Source organism: Saccopteryx leptura, chromosome 2, assembly GCF_036850995.1.
Source record: "Saccopteryx leptura isolate mSacLep1 chromosome 2, mSacLep1_pri_phased_curated, whole genome shotgun sequence".
Taxonomy (NCBI): domain Eukaryota; kingdom Metazoa; phylum Chordata; class Mammalia; order Chiroptera; family Emballonuridae; genus Saccopteryx; species Saccopteryx leptura.
Window position 1 is genome coordinate 306602752 of NC_089504.1, and position 18211 is coordinate 306620962.

An 18211-nucleotide genomic window follows, 5' to 3' on the forward strand; every position below is an offset into this window, starting at 1 on the left:
TTATTATTATTTTTTTTAAGTCAGACAGTGTCTTTTTTTTTAAGATTTTATTTATTCATTTTAGAGAGGAGACAGAGAGAGAGAGACAGACAGACAGACAGAGAAGGGAGGGAGGAGCAGAAAGCATCAACTTCCATATGTGCCTTGACCAGGGAAGCCCGGGATTTCGAACCAGCGACCTCAGTGTTCCAGGTCAACGCTTTTACCCACTGCACCACCGCAGGTCAAGCCAAGTTGTAAATCTTTATAATGGAATTTTTTAAAAAAATAAGTATTGCAAATCCATTCGACCAATTATTGGAAGTTGACCCTAGATTAGTCACACGCGGAATTCTTTTCCGCGTATCACTATCTTCTTAAATATCTCGATTTCCAATAATTAAAGATGCTTCTTCTTCTGAGTAGCTGAGATTTTAACTTTCATTGTTGTACAATGGTTAGATATTATAGTTTATGTATAACGATTTAAAAGTACCACTTATTTCATTTCCACAGTGCGTCATGCGGAGAATATTAAAAATTTAATCGCGGGTCAGATGCGGCCTGTGGGCTGTGTATTGGCCATGCCTGCCTTAAGAGGTTGTCTATGCTTTGCATGAGGAACCCTAATGATGGCAGAAAACTCACTGCTTCCCGACTACCCCTTCTTCATACCTATCAGAGAAGTTGTCTGTTGACCAGAATTCTGCCCTGCCTACCCTAACTTCTTACCTATTTTTATTATTAGGACCATATAATATTTATAATTTCTATTCCTAATAGTCTTTTAATAAAAGGGTGGATTAAAAGTAAGTTTACTGTTTTTATGGAAGAAGGCATGCAGCTTATGATTATTGCTATAGCTTTAACTCTGTTTTATGTACTCACAACTGTAAATCTACTTTTTTTCCACCTAATGTCCTTTAGATTTAAACATCTGTTTTTTCCAAGTGTTCCTTATAATATTGGTTCTTTTCATAGTCCTAGAGAATTATAAAGGGATTTCTCTACATCTTTAAAAACTAAAGTGCCCAGCCCTAAATACAGGTGTGATCAGGCTGAAGCAAACATCCCCTTTCATTATCCACATTTTACATATCTTGCTTGTCATCTTATGCTTATTTCCATGGTTAGTATGAACCAGCACCCCTGAATCTTTTTATTTTTAATGATGATGACACAAGTCCTTATCATCCCATACTTTCCTGAAATGGTATTTTTTTAGACCAAAGTCTAATATAGTTTTATGACTATTATTATTATTATCATTATTATTATTATTATTATTATTATTATTATTATTATTTTACAGAGGCAGACCAGAAGGGAGAGAGGTGAGAAGCATCAACTCGTAGTTGCAGCACTTTAGTTATTCATTGATTGCATTCTCATATGTGCCTTGATCAGGGTGCTCCAGCCAAGCTAATAGCCCCTTGCTCAAGCCAGCGACCATGGAGTAATATCTATGATTCCATGCTCAAGCCGGATGAACCGCGCTCAGGGTTTCAAACCTGAGTCCTTAGCATCCCAGGTTGATAGTCTATCCACTGCGTCACCACCTGGTCATGCTAAGACTTTTAAATTTTATCCTTTGAGGCCCTGGCCAGCTGGCTCAGTGATAAAAGTGTTGGTTTGGTATGTGGAAGTTCGAGGTTCAATTCCCGGCCAGGGCACACAGAAGAAGTGCCCATCTGCTTCTTCACCCTTCCCCTTCTCCTTTCTATCTCTCTCTTCCCCTCCCACAGCCAAGGCTCCATTGGAGCAAAGTTGGTCCGGGTGCTGAGGATGGCTCCATGGCCTCCGCCTCAGGCCCTAGAATGGCTCCCGTTGCAATGAAGCAACAGCCCAGATGGGCAGAGCATTGCCCCCTGGTGGGCATGCTGGATGGATCCTGGTCCGGCGCATGTGGGAGTCTGTCTCTCTGTCTCCCTACTTCTTTCTTCAGAAAAATACAAAGATTTTCCTTTGGGATTGTGCTCGTTGTATTAGACTGTTGGAGTCTGTTTGAAATCTGATAACCTCCAAGGGCATTATCTCTGACATCTCTAGTTATCTACCCACTTGACTAACATATTTTGTCTGTAGTTTTCAAAATTGTCATTCTGTTGCTGCCTTTTTTTCATTATTTTTTCTCAGTGGCAGATTCTAGCTTGTGTTACTTTGATGGATATGTATAGCTAGACATGGACCTCGGGCAATAGAAAAACACATATTTGCAAAGTCACTGGGGAGTTGTGGTTTGCTAAAATCTTGTTGGTATCAAGAACCTTTATGTTAATTTTTCTTTTTTAGACCATTATTATACATTTATAAATTTTGATAATGTAGTCTTTTTTTTTTTTTTTTTTTTTTTTGTATTTTGGAGCCAGTGTTCTGTATTTTTACCATTCTCTAAGCTTTCTGATATGTACTGGAAAGACACAGCCCAGAGACTATTTCTATAATACATAGGAGATAAAAGGACCCTGGGGCCAGTCCATAAGGTGGAGGACTTAACAAGAGGCTAATCTTGGGCCTCAGTTTCCTAGTTGCACAGTGGAACACTTTCATTAACCAGAGGGTTTCCGCTTGTGCTCTGTATCCTGCAGGGGTTGAGGGGAATGGATGGTGATAGCTCTCTGTCCTCCAGCCCATTTAATAATAGAAGATCTACTTTATCTTACATTTTGAGGTTCTACATAGGATTCTGTTTAAAGAAAGGGTTGCCAGAGGACATCACGAAGCTTTGATGGTATATATATGTCTGAGCTTGGAGGCTGCCCTCAGATTTTTCATTTGGTAAAAGAGAAAAGAGGCTTATTATGCTGTTTGTCATTTCTTTCCCAGACCTGGAAATAACCACGCTAACTCTCTCTCTCTCTCTCTCTCTCTCTCTCACACACACACACACACACACACCATTATAAAAGTACATTATCTTTTATTATTTTACATTATTATTTTAAAAGGAGAAAAAAATTATAAAATAGAAGAAAACTTTTCACAATTCATAATTACATTCTGAAGAGAAGGATAGCATTCTTAACAGTTTCAGTATATCTTTCTAGATTACCGTATTTTGTTGGCCCATAATAATCATATCTATACTTTTCTTAAATGAGACCACACTCATTCTAGAAGATTTTTTTTTCTAGCAGATTTTATATCCTGTTTATTTATTTTTTTAAATTTCCAACTGTAGATATTGTGGACATTTTTCTGTGTCACTACACATCAGTCTACTTCATCCTTTTAATACGTCTGTGGTATTCCTCTACCCTAAAGATTTGTGATTATACTAAGAATAAATAATTCTTTGTTGAACAACACGTGGACTCTGTACTAAACTATAACTCTAGTTTTATTTACATATTGCTTCTGGCATACTCGTGTTTTTTTTTTTCTCAATAGTTTACTTTTAATTCACTCTTTTTGGAGGTTGTGATATTTGTTGCTTGTACCAATTGCTTCCCTTTCTTCTGGTTTGATTATAGATCAAAACCTCAGAAATATTATCCTAATCAAGCTACAGATGCAGATAATCCTTTTCTTTTAGGGAATAATTCTAAGTTAATGTCCCCTTTAATGGTTACAAGTCTGTTCTTAACAAAATCTTGGCAGACAGAATTATACTTGACACTTTTATTCCAGTATATGACACTTTTATTCCAGTATATTACTGCTGGTGAGAAAGACAGTTGACTTGTTTTGACCCAAATGAGCTTAGTTCTGAGAGACTAGGAAGGTGGGTGACAGCAGCTTTTGGTGGTTTGACAGCCAGCTGCAGGATGTCTATTGTGGCCAGGACCAAGTGGCTGCTGATAAATGTGTATGGTAAGTTACATTTAATGGTCCCTTCCCCCTATTGTTATTTAAAATTTTATCAAAGATCACATTGAAAAACTGTAAGAAACATTTTTATTCTTATAAGTTGATTATCTTTTTTTTTTTAAACAGTGCTCTACTGTTTCAAATACTTATTTTAAATGGATGCAACATTTGATAGTCATGGAAAAATTTTGGTGATTTTTTTTTAACAGGAAATATAGTGTAAACATTATTTAGGGAGGTTTTGTTTCTTTAGAAACGTAGGATAGTATATCCCCCCCCCCTTTAAGTTTAGGGATATCTTGTACAGGTTCAACAAATTCTAAAATGGATTTGTTACTCTTAATTTTAAATGAAGTCATTTTAATTTTGCATTCAGCCCTTTCTGAATTTCATTTATTTCAGTTTGAAACCTATACGCTTTTAATTTTTCTCTTCCATTATCTAGGATTCTAGGATGATTTTTCCTTCTTATTACTGTGTCTGTAACTTTGATTATATGCTATCCTAAATTTAATTTTGTATGTAATTCAAGATACTGTTTATTTTAATGGATTGCTCAGAAAGTAATTATGAGGATTTTTAAAAAAAATTTTTTTTATTCATATTTAGAGAGGAGAGAGAGGAGAGAGAGGGAGAGAGAGAAGGGGGGAGGAGCTGGAAGCATCAACTCCCATATGTGCCTTGACCAGGCAAGCCCAGGGTTTTGAACTGGCAACCTCAGTGTTTCCAGGTTGATGCCTTATCCACTGAGCCACCACAGGTCAGGCAATTATGAGGATTTTAATTTTTGAATGGGTATGATTCAAAATTTAGATATTTGGCACTTTTGAAGTGTTTATGGGTAGGAACTATTATTATGCCACTTAGAAAGTTTTGTTTTGTTATTTATATTACAAAATCTCTGGTACTGTTGATCTTTGTCTTAAGATGTATTTCATGCATTCTTCCAAGTAATTTAGGAAGTTCTAATTTCTCATTTATTCAACAAATGAGTTTGAGAGATTATTGTGAGCCTGAACAGTTATAGGTGTTGGGAGTAAAGCACTGAATAAAACAGAAAAATCTTTGCTCTCATGAACTTTCTAGTGGGTTGAGAAAACAGATAAACAAAAAAACAAATGCTGCATCAGGTAGTAATGAGTGTTGTAGGAAAAATAATGAGATTATCGCCATGCTGTTCCAAAGATCAATCCTCAAAAATACTAAGACTGCAAATAGAAACCTGGGTTGGATACATATATTATGGCCTGTTTTCTATTGAGTATTGATTAATGTGTAATTTGAATGGATTTCTATATTTATTGTCTGCTCCTTTTCATACCTTTTTCAATTTCATAATTGTGTCAATAATTTTTTATTTTATTTTATTTCTCTGAAGCCGGAAATGGGGAGAGACAGTCAGACAGACTCCCGCATGCGCCCGGCCAGGATCCACCCGGCACGCCCACCAGGGGCAACGCTCTGCCCACCAGGGGGCGATGCTCTGCCCCTCCGGGGCATTGCCCTTCTCCGACCAGAGCCACTCTAGCGCCTGGGGCAGAGGCCAAGAAGCCATCCCCAGCGCCCGGGCCATCTTTGCTCCAATGGAGCCTTGGCTGCGGGAGGGGAAGAGAGAGACAGAGAGGAAGGGGGGGGGGTGGAGAAGCAAATGAGCGCCTCTCCCATGTGCCCTGGCCGGGAATCGAACCCGAGTTCCCCGCACGCCAGGCCGACGCTCTACCGCTGAGCCAGCCGGCCAGGGCCTTGTGTCAATAATTCTTAGTGTGGTTCTCTTTATTGCTGATTAAAATAATACCTTCCATAGCAATTTACAATTAAAAAAACATTTTCATATTTCATCTTTTTAAGTACCCATAGCATAATAGTTATGGTTGAACCATGCGAAATTGCTGATATTTGACTATTGTAGACCTACAAAAAGCAATTTCATATTGTTCAGTCTAATACTGTACTATACCTACTTTTAACTATTTTTTTTTAATTTATTCATTTTAGAGAGGAGAAGGAGAGACAGAGGAGAGACAGAGAGATAGAAGGGGGGGAGGAGCTGGAAGCATCAACTCCCATATGTGTCTTGACCAGGCAAGCCCAGGGTTTTGAACCGGCGACCTCAGCATTTCCAGGTCGACGCTTTATCCACTGCGCCACCACAGGTCAGGCTATACCTACTTTTAAAGTTAAGATGTGAGCATGTTTTGTAAATTGTAAAGCACTGTGCACATTGTCAAGATTTAAATTTTGTTTCTAAAAGCTCTTGCCTGCCTGATTTCATCATATGTCAATAAGGGTAGTAATTAATAATACCCTATAGGGTTGTGAGAGTTACATAAGATTTTATATATCTATATATGTATGTTTGTATTTTAAAAAGCAGCCAGTACATAATAAGAGCTCACTACATGTTTACTTTTTTTTTTTTAGGTTCTTTTTTTTTTTTAATAATTTTTTATTTATTTATTCATTTTAGAGAGGAGAGGGAGAGATAGAGAGAGAGAGAGAGAGAGAGGAGAGACAGAGAAAGAGAAGGGGGGGAGGAGCTGGAAGCATCAACTCCCATATGTGCCTTGACCAGGCAAGCCCAGGGTTTCGAACCGGTGACCTCAGCATTTCCAGGTCGATGCTTTATCCACTGCGCCACCACAGGTCAGGCTACATGTTTACTTTTTTAAAAAATTGGTTTTAGAGAGAAAGAGGATGAGGGAGAGAGAGAGAGAAACATTGATTTGTTCCACTTATTTATGCATTCATTGGTTGATTCTTGTATGTGCAACCTTGGCATATTGGGATGATGCTCTAACCGACTGAGACCCGGCCAGTGCAGGGTTCACATATCCTAGCATTATCATTCTCAGTTTGCAGATGATGAAATAGCTCTTAGAAACTTTATGATTTTCCCCCATCAAAGTTGTACAACTAGAAAATCAGGCATTTCTGAGTCCCAAGTCTGGCTTTTTTTTCCTACTTATACTACAGCTATCTCTTAAAAAAAAAAAAAAAAAAAAAAAAAAAAAAAAAAGAAGGAATGGAAAAAAAAAGAAAGATTATTCATATAATAATTTACAGAGCACATTCTTGTATCTCCCAACATAGTTACTTTAACTTATGTAGTTAACCTAATTTTCGAAGACTGTTTTGACATTAATTTTTTTTTTTTTTAATTTATTTTTATTTTATTTTATTTATTCATTTTAGAGAGGAGAGAGAAAGGGAGAAAGAGAGGGAGAGAGAGAGGAGAGGAGCTAGAAGCATCAACTCCCATATGTGCCTTGACCAGGCAAGCCCAGGGTTTTGAACCGGTGACCTCAGCATTTCCAGGTCGATGCTTTATCCACTGCGCCACCACAGGTCAGGCGACATTAATTTTAAAAAATGTTTGACAGAGAGTTGTAAACTGTCATATGATAGTTAATTGTGACTTTATATTTATTGTTACCTTAGAAAAGTCACTTTTACATCTGATTTGCTGAGAAATTAATGTACCTAAATAATAAATACTGACTTCACATTTCTAAGAATATAAGTAGTTTTTAATTATATCCTTCAAAAAAGGAGCAAAAAAATACGTTATAAAGCTGTTAAAAATAGTTTTTAAAAAAGCAGTTAAAAGCACCTAAAAACAGTTAAAAAAAAAATAACACCCTTAATCCACCAATTCACAACCTACTCAACATTTCTACATGGATCTCTAATAGGCATCTCAGTTGTTCCTCTGACATTCTCATTCCAGGCAATGGCTATTATGCTCTTCCAGTTGCTCAAACCATAAACCTGGAGTTATTCTTGCCTCCTCTCTTTCATTGTACCCTGCATCCAAATCATCAGGAAATCCTGGCAGCTCTATTCCTGACACATACAAAATCTAACTTCTCACTATCCCCACTTCTGCCACTCTGGTCCAAGCCTTATAATTGGTTTTCCTGCTTCCATCCTTCCTCTCCATTCAGCCTGCTTTCACAGAGCAGGCCAAGTGAGCCTTTTAAAATGTAAATCAGAAAATTAGAATTTATCTCTTCACTGCTCAAAACCTTTCAAAGACTTCCCATCTCATTCAGAGCAAAATCTAAGGATTTTCATGTAGCCTTCCAGGCCTCACAAGCCTGACCCTGACTAACCTCTCTGACCCACTGCCTCTCCTCCCCTAGCCTAGGGTGCTTCAGGACCATTTCTTGGTCACATCAGGCAGGCTCCTTCCTCAGCATCTTTGCATTTGCTGTTCTTGGTGTCTGCTACCCTTCCAAATATCTCGTGCTGTATCTCTCACTTCTTGCAGATCTGAGCTCAGACAACTTGTCAGAAAGGCATTCCTTGACTAACCTCTTCCCTCCTCCTCTCCCCACCTCCCGTCCTTCCTAAAATATTGTGCATATATTTGTTTATTGTTTGATCTCCCTCTGGTAGGATGTAAATTCCATGAAGGCAGAGACTTAGTTGTTGTTCACTGCAATCTGTTATCAGTGCTTGACATACAGTAGGTGATTATCACTTATGTGTTGAATAAGTGAATGTATTGCGTCTTTGGGCAAGGTGTTATGTCAACACTTCTTTTACTGCATTTCATATTATTGGTTTCTCTCTTCACTTGCCTACCATGACACTACTGACTCCTGATTTTCATTTTTTCTTCTAATGTTCTCTCTTTATCCTGTTTTCCCTTCCTATATATACCCCTTTGAATATTCTCCTAGTTTCTCTACTTCTTTTATTGTCCTACTTTACATATTTTATTCCTGGTCAATTTTATTCATGCTCTATGACTTCATCATCATCCCCTTGATGAATCACAAATTTGCACCTGCACCTAGCTCCCGATCTAGGTGTCTGTTCAGATGGCCACCGTGAATGTTGTCTTCCTCTGCAAATCTGTTCTTTTACTGCTCCTTGCTTTGGTTAATGAACCACTCACTCACTAACCCAAGCCAGAAACATGGGAAGCATCTTGGAGTAATGTACCTTTCTCTCACTGTTCACATGCAATTGTTAAATTAAGTCCTTTCCATTTTCACCACCTAAATACTTCACATATGCTTTTTCCATCCACACTGTCTTTTTTTTTTTTTTTTTTTACAGGAAAAGAGAGAGAGTCAGAGAGAAGGATAGACAGGGACAGACAGGAATGGAGAGAGATGAGAAGCATCAATCATCAAGTTGCGAGACTTTAGTTGTTCATTGATTGCTTTCTCATATGTGCCTTGACCGTGGGCCTTGAGCAGATCGAGTAACCCCTTGCTTGAGCCAGTGACCTTGGGTCCAAGCTGGTGAGCTTTTTTCAAACCAGATGAGCCCGCGCTCAAGTTGGCTACCTCGGGGTCTCGAACCTGGGTCCTGGGCGTCCCAGTCCGACGCTCTATCCACTGCGCCACCACCTGGTCAGGCCATCCCCACTGTCTTAGTGGAGGTTGCCATTGGTGCTCCCTCATGGACCACTGAATTAGTTACTTGACTGGGTTGACTCAGTCCATTTGAAGCCTTTGTCACACAGCTGGAATGTTTGTGGAATGCTGCTCATCACTGTTAGCAGCGCTTCCATCCTGTAGCCATCCAGAACCCTAAGGGTGGCCCAGAGTTGTTACAGAGGGCTTTTGTGACCTATGGTTATCTGTAGGCTGAGTAGATAATGCTATCTCTTAAAAGTATTGCTTAGGACACAGGTCCCTAAACTTTTTACACAGGGGGCCAGTTCACTGTCCCTCAGACCGTTGGAGGGCCGGACTATAAAAAAAACTATGAACAAATCCCTATGCACACTGCACATATCTTATTTTAAAGTAAAAAACCAAAACGGGAACAAATACAATATTTAAAATAAAGGACAAGTAAATTTAAATCAACAAACTGACCAGTATTTCAGTGGGAACTATGGGCCTGCTTTTGGCTAATGAGATGGTCAATGTGCTCCTCTCACTGACCACTAATGAAAGAGATACCCCTTCCGGAAGTGCGTTGGGGGCTGGATAAATGGCTTCAGGGCTGCATGCGGCCCGGGGGCCGTAGTTTGGGTACCCCTGGCTTAGAACAACACAACAAAAACCCTAAGTAATTTATCATACACCTTTTCATTATCTGTTTTTCTGAATAAATGCAGCTGTCATGGAATAGAGATTTCTTTATGTTTTGTCTTGTTTTTATGCATTCATTGGTTGATTCTTGTATGTACTGTGACCAGAGATCAAACTGGCAACCCTGGCATATCGAAACAACACTCCACCCAGCTGAACTTCTCCAACAGGGCACATAGTTTGACTTTTTAAAAAAGCTTCAACTGGGGGAAAAAAAAAGCTTCAACTGATACTGTGTGTATGTGTTTGTTCCTTAGCTCTTAAACAGTGGATCAGAGGGCGTAGAACACAGGAGGTAAACCACAAAATGAATGTTAGGCTCACTTATCGTTTGTGTTAATATTGCTGTTGCCACGAATCCTCTTATGCCCACCTCCATGTGTGGGAAAGCATGCTTTATTTATTTATTTGTTTGTTTGTTTATGACAGAGTCAGAGAGAGAAGAAGCATCAATTCTTTGTTGTGGCATCTTAGTTGTTCATTGATTACTTTCTCATATGTGCCTTGACTGGGGGGCTACAGCAGACCGAGTGACCCTTTGCTCAAGCCAGCGACCTTGGGCTCAAGCTGTTGAGCTTTTGCTCAAACTAGATGATCCCGCGCTCAAGCTGGCGACCTCGGGGTCTCGAACCTGGGTCCTCGGCATCCCAGTCTGACGCTCCATCCACTGCAGCACTGCCTGGTCAAGTGGGAAAGCATGCTTTTATTTTTTTATTTTATTTTATTTTATTTTTTTGTATTTTTCTGAAGCTGGAAATGGGGAGAGACAGTCAGACAGACTCCCGCATGCGCCCGACTGGAATCCACCCGGCACGCCCACCAGGGGGCGATGCTCTGCCCCTCTGGGGTGTTGCTCTGTTGCGACCAGAACCACTCTAGCGCCTGGGGCAGAGGCCAAGGAGCCATCCCCAGCGCCTGGGCCATCTTTGCTCCAATGGAGCCCTAGCTGCGGGAGGGGAAGAGAGAGACAGAGAGGAAGGAGGGGGTGGGTGGAGAAGCAAATGGGCGCTTCTCCTATGTGCCCTGGCCGGGAATCGAACCCGGGTCCCCGCACGCCAGGCCGACGCTCTACCGCTGAGCCAACCGGCCAGGGCTCAGTATTCCTTTTTTTTTTTTTTATTTAGAGGATACATATATTAAAGCTAGGGACAGTGAAACAAAGTAGGGTTTAGGATAGAAGAAGCAACAGGAGCGCCTAGGCAGGTCTGCTTTGGCTCATTGAAAAGTCAGAGAAGAGGGGGTCTTGGAGACAGGTTCAGCAGGCTAGCCCAGGACCAGCTGCCACTGCCCACTGCTCCCCTGGTTGCAAGTCTTGTAGGGAGCCTGAGTGTAGTGGGGGGAGAAGACAGGGAAGGGGAAAGAGAGGGGTAAGGGAAAGGTGTGAGTACACTCCTAGGGATATTACTTATTTTTTTAAAAGGTTTTTTTTTTTGTGTGTGTGTGTGTGGCAGAGACAGAGAGAGGGACAGATAGGGACAGACAGATAGGAAGGGAGAAAGATGAGAAACATCAATTCTTCGTTGCGGCATCTTAGTTGTTCATTGATTGCTTCCTCATAGGTGCCTTGATGGGGGGGGGGGGGCTACAGCAGACCGAGTGACCCCTTGCTCGAGCCAGCGACCTTGGGCTCAAGCTGGTGAGCTTTGCTCAAACCAGATGAGCCCGCGCTCAAGCTGGCGACCTCGGGGTCTCGAACCTGGGTCCTCCACATCCCAGTCCGATGCTCTATCCACTGTGCCACGTCCTGGTCAGGCGATATTACTTATTTTAAACTAATGGATGATAAATGCATTATTTATATATTGTGCAAAATTTATGGAGAATACAGTACTGTTGATACTGGAGTTTTGGTTATTAGATCTTGACTCTATGCATAGACTTGATTTCAATGGTTGGTCTGGCCTCCCTTTTTTTACATTTTTAAAAAATTTTTCTTGCTTCTAAATTTGTATAAATAATAATTTATAAATAATAATTAGGACTTTTGTACTATTTAAAATTCAATTTAAAAATTTTTATAAAATAGTATAATGATAAACATAAAAGTTATGTGCACAATTCTTCATTTTCCTAAAAAGTCAGCTTCTTGTCCTTTTTTTTTATTAATTTCTTTTCCATCTACTGAAAGTGGGGGTGGTTAGTAACTAAACTGTTGAATATGGATGAAGAAAAACGTGAAATCAGTTGACTACCCTGGTACTCACAGAAGACTATAGCTTCCAAAAATGTTGCTTTGGAAACTTTACGAGTTGCATTTGTTCCTGTAGCTAGGAAGCATGCTTCAGGACCTTCCGGTTATAGGACCCACTCCTTAGAATAGCTATATCCTCTAAAGCCGTGATGATGGGAGGAACAGGAGTCATGTAAGAGGGACTGAGGTGGACGGCTGCACGTGCAATTTGAAAAAATTCAATTCAATATACATATTATTTTATAATCCTAATTCACTGGACCCTCAGTAAATCCCAAATTCTAAATGGTTTTTATTTTTTTGAGAATTTTTATAAGCGTCTATTTGAGCCAAACTGAGGACAGTGTCGGGAAGCAAGATCTTATGCTCCTAAACTTTTGTTTTTGATCCATCAACTAATTTATTTTCTTTCTCTCCCCTCCCTCCCTCCCTCCCTTCCTTCCTTCCTTCTCTCTCCCTCCCTCCTTCCCTCCCTCCCCTCCTTCTTTTTTTTGCGACAGGAGGGGAGATAGTGAGACAGATTCCCGCATGTACCCCCGCAGGGATCTACCTGACAACCCCTGTCTCGGAGGGGTATTCCAGTATCAAGCTATTTTTAAGCACCTGAGGCTGACTGATGCACTGGGACCAACTGAGCTATCCTCAGTGCCCAGGGCCAGGCTCGAACCAGTTGAGCCACTGGCTGCAGCAGGGAAAGAGAGCAAGAAGGGGGAGAGGGAAGGGAAGAGAAGCAGATGGTCGCTTCTCCTGTGTTGGCCAGAAATTGAACTCAGAATGTCTATACTTTGGTCCAACATTCTATCCACTGAGCCACCAGCTGGGGCTTCCATCAACTTTTAGTACAGTCTCAACTTGCAGTTTTGTGAAATGGTTGTAATTGCTCTATATTTCACTTTCTAGGAGCTATCATTTACATCGTCAAGGTTAAGATTTCATTCTGTCCTCTATCCACCACCAAGTATTATGTACTTATCTTTATGTCTACATTGCTGTTTTTACTTTATTACCTTTCTGTGCCTGCCATAATAGCTAGTCCAGAATCATTACTGTGTGATTACTTCAAGTTTTATGTCCCTTTAATGCTAAGAAAATAATTGGTATGTATTAAACTCTAAGCTTAGTAAATCATTCATTTAGGCAACAGATATTTAGTGAATATCAGAATTGTTATCACAGTACTGTTTATAATAGTGAAAAATTGAAAACACTCTAAATGACTGACTTTTGGGAATTATATAGTAAAATCTAAGTTCTACACTTTTACAGGGAATGCTCTGTAAACATTTAAAAAATGATGTTTCAGTTTGAGTGGTGGGCACACAGCATAGTCAGCAGCTTAGACTATAGGGATATTCACCAAAACCCTATGTACTCTTTTTTTTTTTTTAAGATTTTTTTTTAAATTTTTTATTTATTCATTTTAGAGAGGAGAGGGAGAGACAGAGAGAGGAGAGACAGAGAGAGAGAAGGGGGGAGGAGCTGGAAGCATCAACTCCCCTATGTGCCTTGACCAGGCAAGCCCAGGGTTTCGAACCGGCAACCTCAGCATTTCCAGGTCGACGCTTTATCCACTGCACCACCACAGGTCAGGCCCTATGTACTCTTGTTGATCAGTGTCATCCCATTAAATATAATTTCAAAATAAATAAATAAATAATGATGTAAAACTGTTAACATGAATATTTTAATTATTTATTACACTGAAATATTTATAAAATAGTATGTACACTGTCTCCTCACTCTTAAAAACCATATAAAAAGCTTGGTGGGGAGGGGGACAGGCTAAAAGCATACTGTATACATCAAATTGTTAACTCTGTAATATGGGTAGTAATTTCTGTTTTGTTAGTTTGTTTGTTTTCATACCTTTACTTTCTCAATTACCCAAAAAGAACATGTGTCACTTCTACAATAATAAAAATTTTAAACTAAAGATAAAAAATTAGAGTTGCTAATCATACTTTTTCTTGGAATATTAGTGCTAAAATAACCTAGGAGTACCTGATAAGAATTCAGTAAATATTTATGGAATGAGAGAATGATTGAATCACAGAGATTCATAGAGTCTTCTTATTGACACACCTTTATAATTTTATCCAGAGACAAGTTCAGTTATCTCAAAAGAGAACTCATGCATTAACTCTCTGTGAGAACCTAAGAAAGAGCTTTAACTGGATGCTGGTTGTGTACTGACAGATCTGCAGGATTGAGGCCCCCATAGAAGCAGGCAGGCAACAATGCTATACTTCACAGCAAGCAGATCTGAATAGAAGTGTCTTTTGTGCTTGTGGGAGACTGAGGGGTGGGACTTGTGGCAATTGATGTTTTCTCCTAAATGGAAATTGAGGCAGCCTCTAATCCTGCTCTCACATGACAACTACTTATTTGATTTTTGGTAATTTGGGGAGCAGCTGTGGCCAAATGATTTTTCTGCAAAAGGAGCCAGCTGCATTCTGATCCATTTGCAAATAAATGCCTGGGCATACTAAATTTCCTCTCCCTCATGTTTTAATCCAGGGATAGCTTCAGCAACTCACCTGCGTTTTATTGATATCTGTAGCTGTTAATAAGCATCTGAATATTTGAGAATGCATTTTCTAATCCCTTTTATCATTGTCATTAACATAAATTAGGTACCTTCTCCATTCAGGGTACTATGCCAGACACTGGTGGTAAGCTGCAAGGTGTTGCTCAGTGTGGATAGACTACTTTCCCTCTTAACAGGTGGGTCAGCATTAGCTTTATTGTTAGCATATTGGATTGCAGTGTAAAGAAAGAACCTGGTGTGGAGATAGCCAAGAGCTGTATTCCTTTGGTCTCCAGACTTCTGAGCCTGCTGTATGGGTGTTCCTTGATGCCCTCTTACATGCTGTGTTCTTTTTTTTTTTTTTTTACGGAGACAGAGTCAGAGAGAGGGATAGATAGGGACAGACAGACAGGAACGGAGAGAGATGAGAAGCATCAATCATCACTTTTTCATTGCAACACCTTAGTTGTTCATTGATTGCTTTCTCATATGTGCCTTGACTGTGGGGCTACAGCAGACTGAGTAATCCCTTGCTCAAGCTAGTGAGCTTGGGTCCAAGCTGGTGAGTTTTGCTCAAACCAGATGAGCCCGCGCTCAAGCTGGCGACCTTGGGGTCTCGAACCTGGGTCCTCTGCATCCTAGTCTGACGCTCTATCCACTGCGCCACCGCCTGGGTCAGGCCATGCTATGTTCTTTTAATGAGCTGTTGCCTCTGCCTGCAGTTCCCTTCTTCTATTCTGGCACCTGGCTAAAGACTCTGTCTTCCGCTTCATGATATCTACTCGATGTCCTTGTAGGCTTTTCTTCTCTGTGCTCTCTTAGCCCTCGGTGATCATTACTAGAATTTTTTTTTTTTAGTGGCAGAAGCCTTCTTACTTAACTTTATTAATTTGCACTTATTTTTTAAAGTTCACATAACCCAGGGAATTAAGAAACACAGGGAATTGGGTAGGCAGGGCCTTCCATAGTGAGTAAAAGAAAGCTTTACTTAGGATTGTGAACACCGGTAGGGCAGGGGAGAGACAGGGACAGTCCTTCTATCTTTGCAGTGTTGAATTTTCACAAGGGACTTATTGATCTGAATTGTTGTATGAACGTATCCTGTTAGAACTTACTTCAACAATGATACATGATGTCCTGTGATTAGAAGCAAGTCATTTCTTTTTATTTTTTCAAGAAGGAGAAAGAAACACTAAGTTGTTCTTCAACTTAGGCATGCATTTATTGGTTGACTCTTGTATGTGCCTTGACTGGGGATTGAACCCTCAATCCTGGCATGTTGGGACAATGACCAATTGAGCTACCTGGCCAGAGCCAGCAAGTCATTTCAAAACTTAAAATTAGAATGTAGAACTGCGCTGCTCAGTGTGAGAGCCACAGCCATAAGTGGCTATTTAAATTAAAATTAAATAAAACTAAATAAAAATCAAATGTTTGATTACTTTAGTTAGGGAGTTGTCGCATTTCATATCAATAGCCACATGTGGTTATTGGCTCTTTGTTCTGGACAGTGTAAATTTAGAACATTTCCATCATCACAGAAATTTCTATTTGTTATTGCTGATCTAGAATCTATAGAAGAGTTGCTATATTTTAAAACATTTGGTAAAGTAGATTCACCTATTTTCCATGGAAGGATGTTTGTTCCAGTTGAATTTTAAGCAACCTGAAATTCCCTGTGCTTTTTAAATATTTTTCTTTGGTTTTGGCACCCTCTAGTGTTTTGTCTCTGGTATAGCTGTGTAATCTATGATTTGAATCCAAGAACATTGAAATATTTTAGAAAATTTTGTGGGTATATGCATTTTTCTGGGGAGGAGATCTGTAGCTTCCACACATCCTTAAAATTTGGTCCACAATTTGGAAAGGTCCAGAACTCTTTGATAGAGCTCTTTATATGATCAAAATCTATAAGCATTTTTTTCTCCTAATTAAAAATCATGTAACTTTCCTTTGGGCATTTCTATGCTTTACCTACCCTTTTATGTGGAATAATAATAACAACAATATGTTGCACTTAATCTGACACTTATTATATATCATGTTTCATTTTAAGCCTTTATACATATATTAACTCATTTGATCCACACAATAATTCTTAAGTAGGTTCTGTATTCTTCCCATTTGGGAGATGATAAAACTAAGACATAGAAGTCAAGTGAAACTTGTCTAAGGTGCTGGTGAGTGGCAGGACAAGAACATGAACCCAATACTTTAGCTTCCTGTTATAGAAGTGAGGATAATGTCTTTTGAATCACTTTATTGACAATGTAAAATGTCAATACATTTTATTTATTTATTTTTTCATTTTATTGTATTGACTTATACAAGTCAATATAAAATTTTAGGCAGGTGTGAGGTAGAATGGAGAAGGGACTTTGCATACCCTTGAACACTCTGGGTCCAGTTATATAATTAAAAATAATAATAATAACTCTAAATCACTGCTAGCTACACTGGAAATTAGTTAGTATCCACTATTGATACTATGTATATAGATCTATTACATAGTCTGCCGAAAAGTTAGAGTGACATGAGGGTCAAAGCAGTCATTGCTACCGCATGGTTTGTTCAGACACTTAACCTAGTCCATTCATTGAATAACAACAAATATTTTTGTGATTGTTATTGTTATTTCTATAAAAAGGCACTTATTACTGTGATGTCGACTTTGAGGTTTACTGGAATGTTAGACTTATTAAGTACTTTACCTAAAGAGTAGGTAAGATGGACTCAAAGAGATAGAAGTTTGTGTTTCTGTCTCCTACTTCCCTTTCCGTCTGGACCCCCTTTCACTTCTCGGTGTCCTGTTTCTCTCTTCATGAGGCATTTTATACTCTCTAATGTAGCCTCGTTTTAATGATTCATCAGTCTCAGGATTTTGAATTCAACTTCCATCAATGTATGGAAACAGAAACTTTAGTGATGGTCTCATAAAAATGTCCTTAGACTCACATACAATACATTTTATTGTATTGACTTACAGAAGTCAATATAAAAGTTTGGTGCTTACTAGCACTCTGTAATTTCTGGTGCAGTAACGTTTTTTTCTTCCCTGTGTATCCGCCAGGGCCTAGTAAAACTATAGGAGGTGTTTCAGGGAATTAATTCCGGGAATTGGTTACACAGGTGTTGAAGACTGAAAGAGCAAAAAGTAGACACAAAGGTAATCCGGATATTAATATCTTCAGGAAACAGCTACCACGCTTAGGGCAGGGGGAATAGAAGAGGAGAACCTAGGAGCTCAGAGGGGCCCACACACAGCTGGTAGTCTGACCTCTGAGTGGGATGCTTGCAGCTGGTGCTCAGCTACCAGGGGAGAAGTGGCACAGCTGGAGCTGGGAGATAAAGCTGCCCTCTGTTGCCAGAACAACACTGATAGGAATGAAAACAGCAAGGAAATCTCTTCTCCCTTCCCCTTCCCATCTCACACTACTGCCTCCCCTGGGTAAAACTGGCAGCTGACAGGCAAGTTTGGTAAACAAGGTTAGCGGACCAGGTTCAGAGCTGGGTGCAGAGCAGTTCAGATCAAGTGTAGAAAGTGACAAGAGATGAGCAGCCAGTACAACTTTATAGGGGAGTAACAAACTGTTATTGCCTGGGGGTTTAGCTAATGTGCAACCAGTTACCCCCCAGCATTTAATTATT

At 39.6% G+C, this 18211-nt stretch overlaps 1 protein-coding gene across 7 annotated transcripts in view; it reads left to right on the forward strand.

Annotated features, from left to right (window-relative positions):
• NRF1 (nuclear respiratory factor 1) overlaps window positions 1-18211 on the forward strand; it is a 139105-nt gene that overhangs the window by 17461 nt on the left and 103433 nt on the right. Inside the window, exon 1 of one of the 7 annotated variants that reach the window (XM_066362681.1) lies at window positions 5921-5942. The exons of 5 other annotated variants lie outside the window; for them this stretch is intronic. The gene's annotated coding sequence lies outside the window, so the exon portion shown is untranslated. Of the gene's footprint in view, window positions 1-5920; window positions 5943-14737; window positions 14761-18211 lie in introns of those variants that run through there. One more of the 7 variants, XM_066362680.1, reaches the window with a different exon arrangement.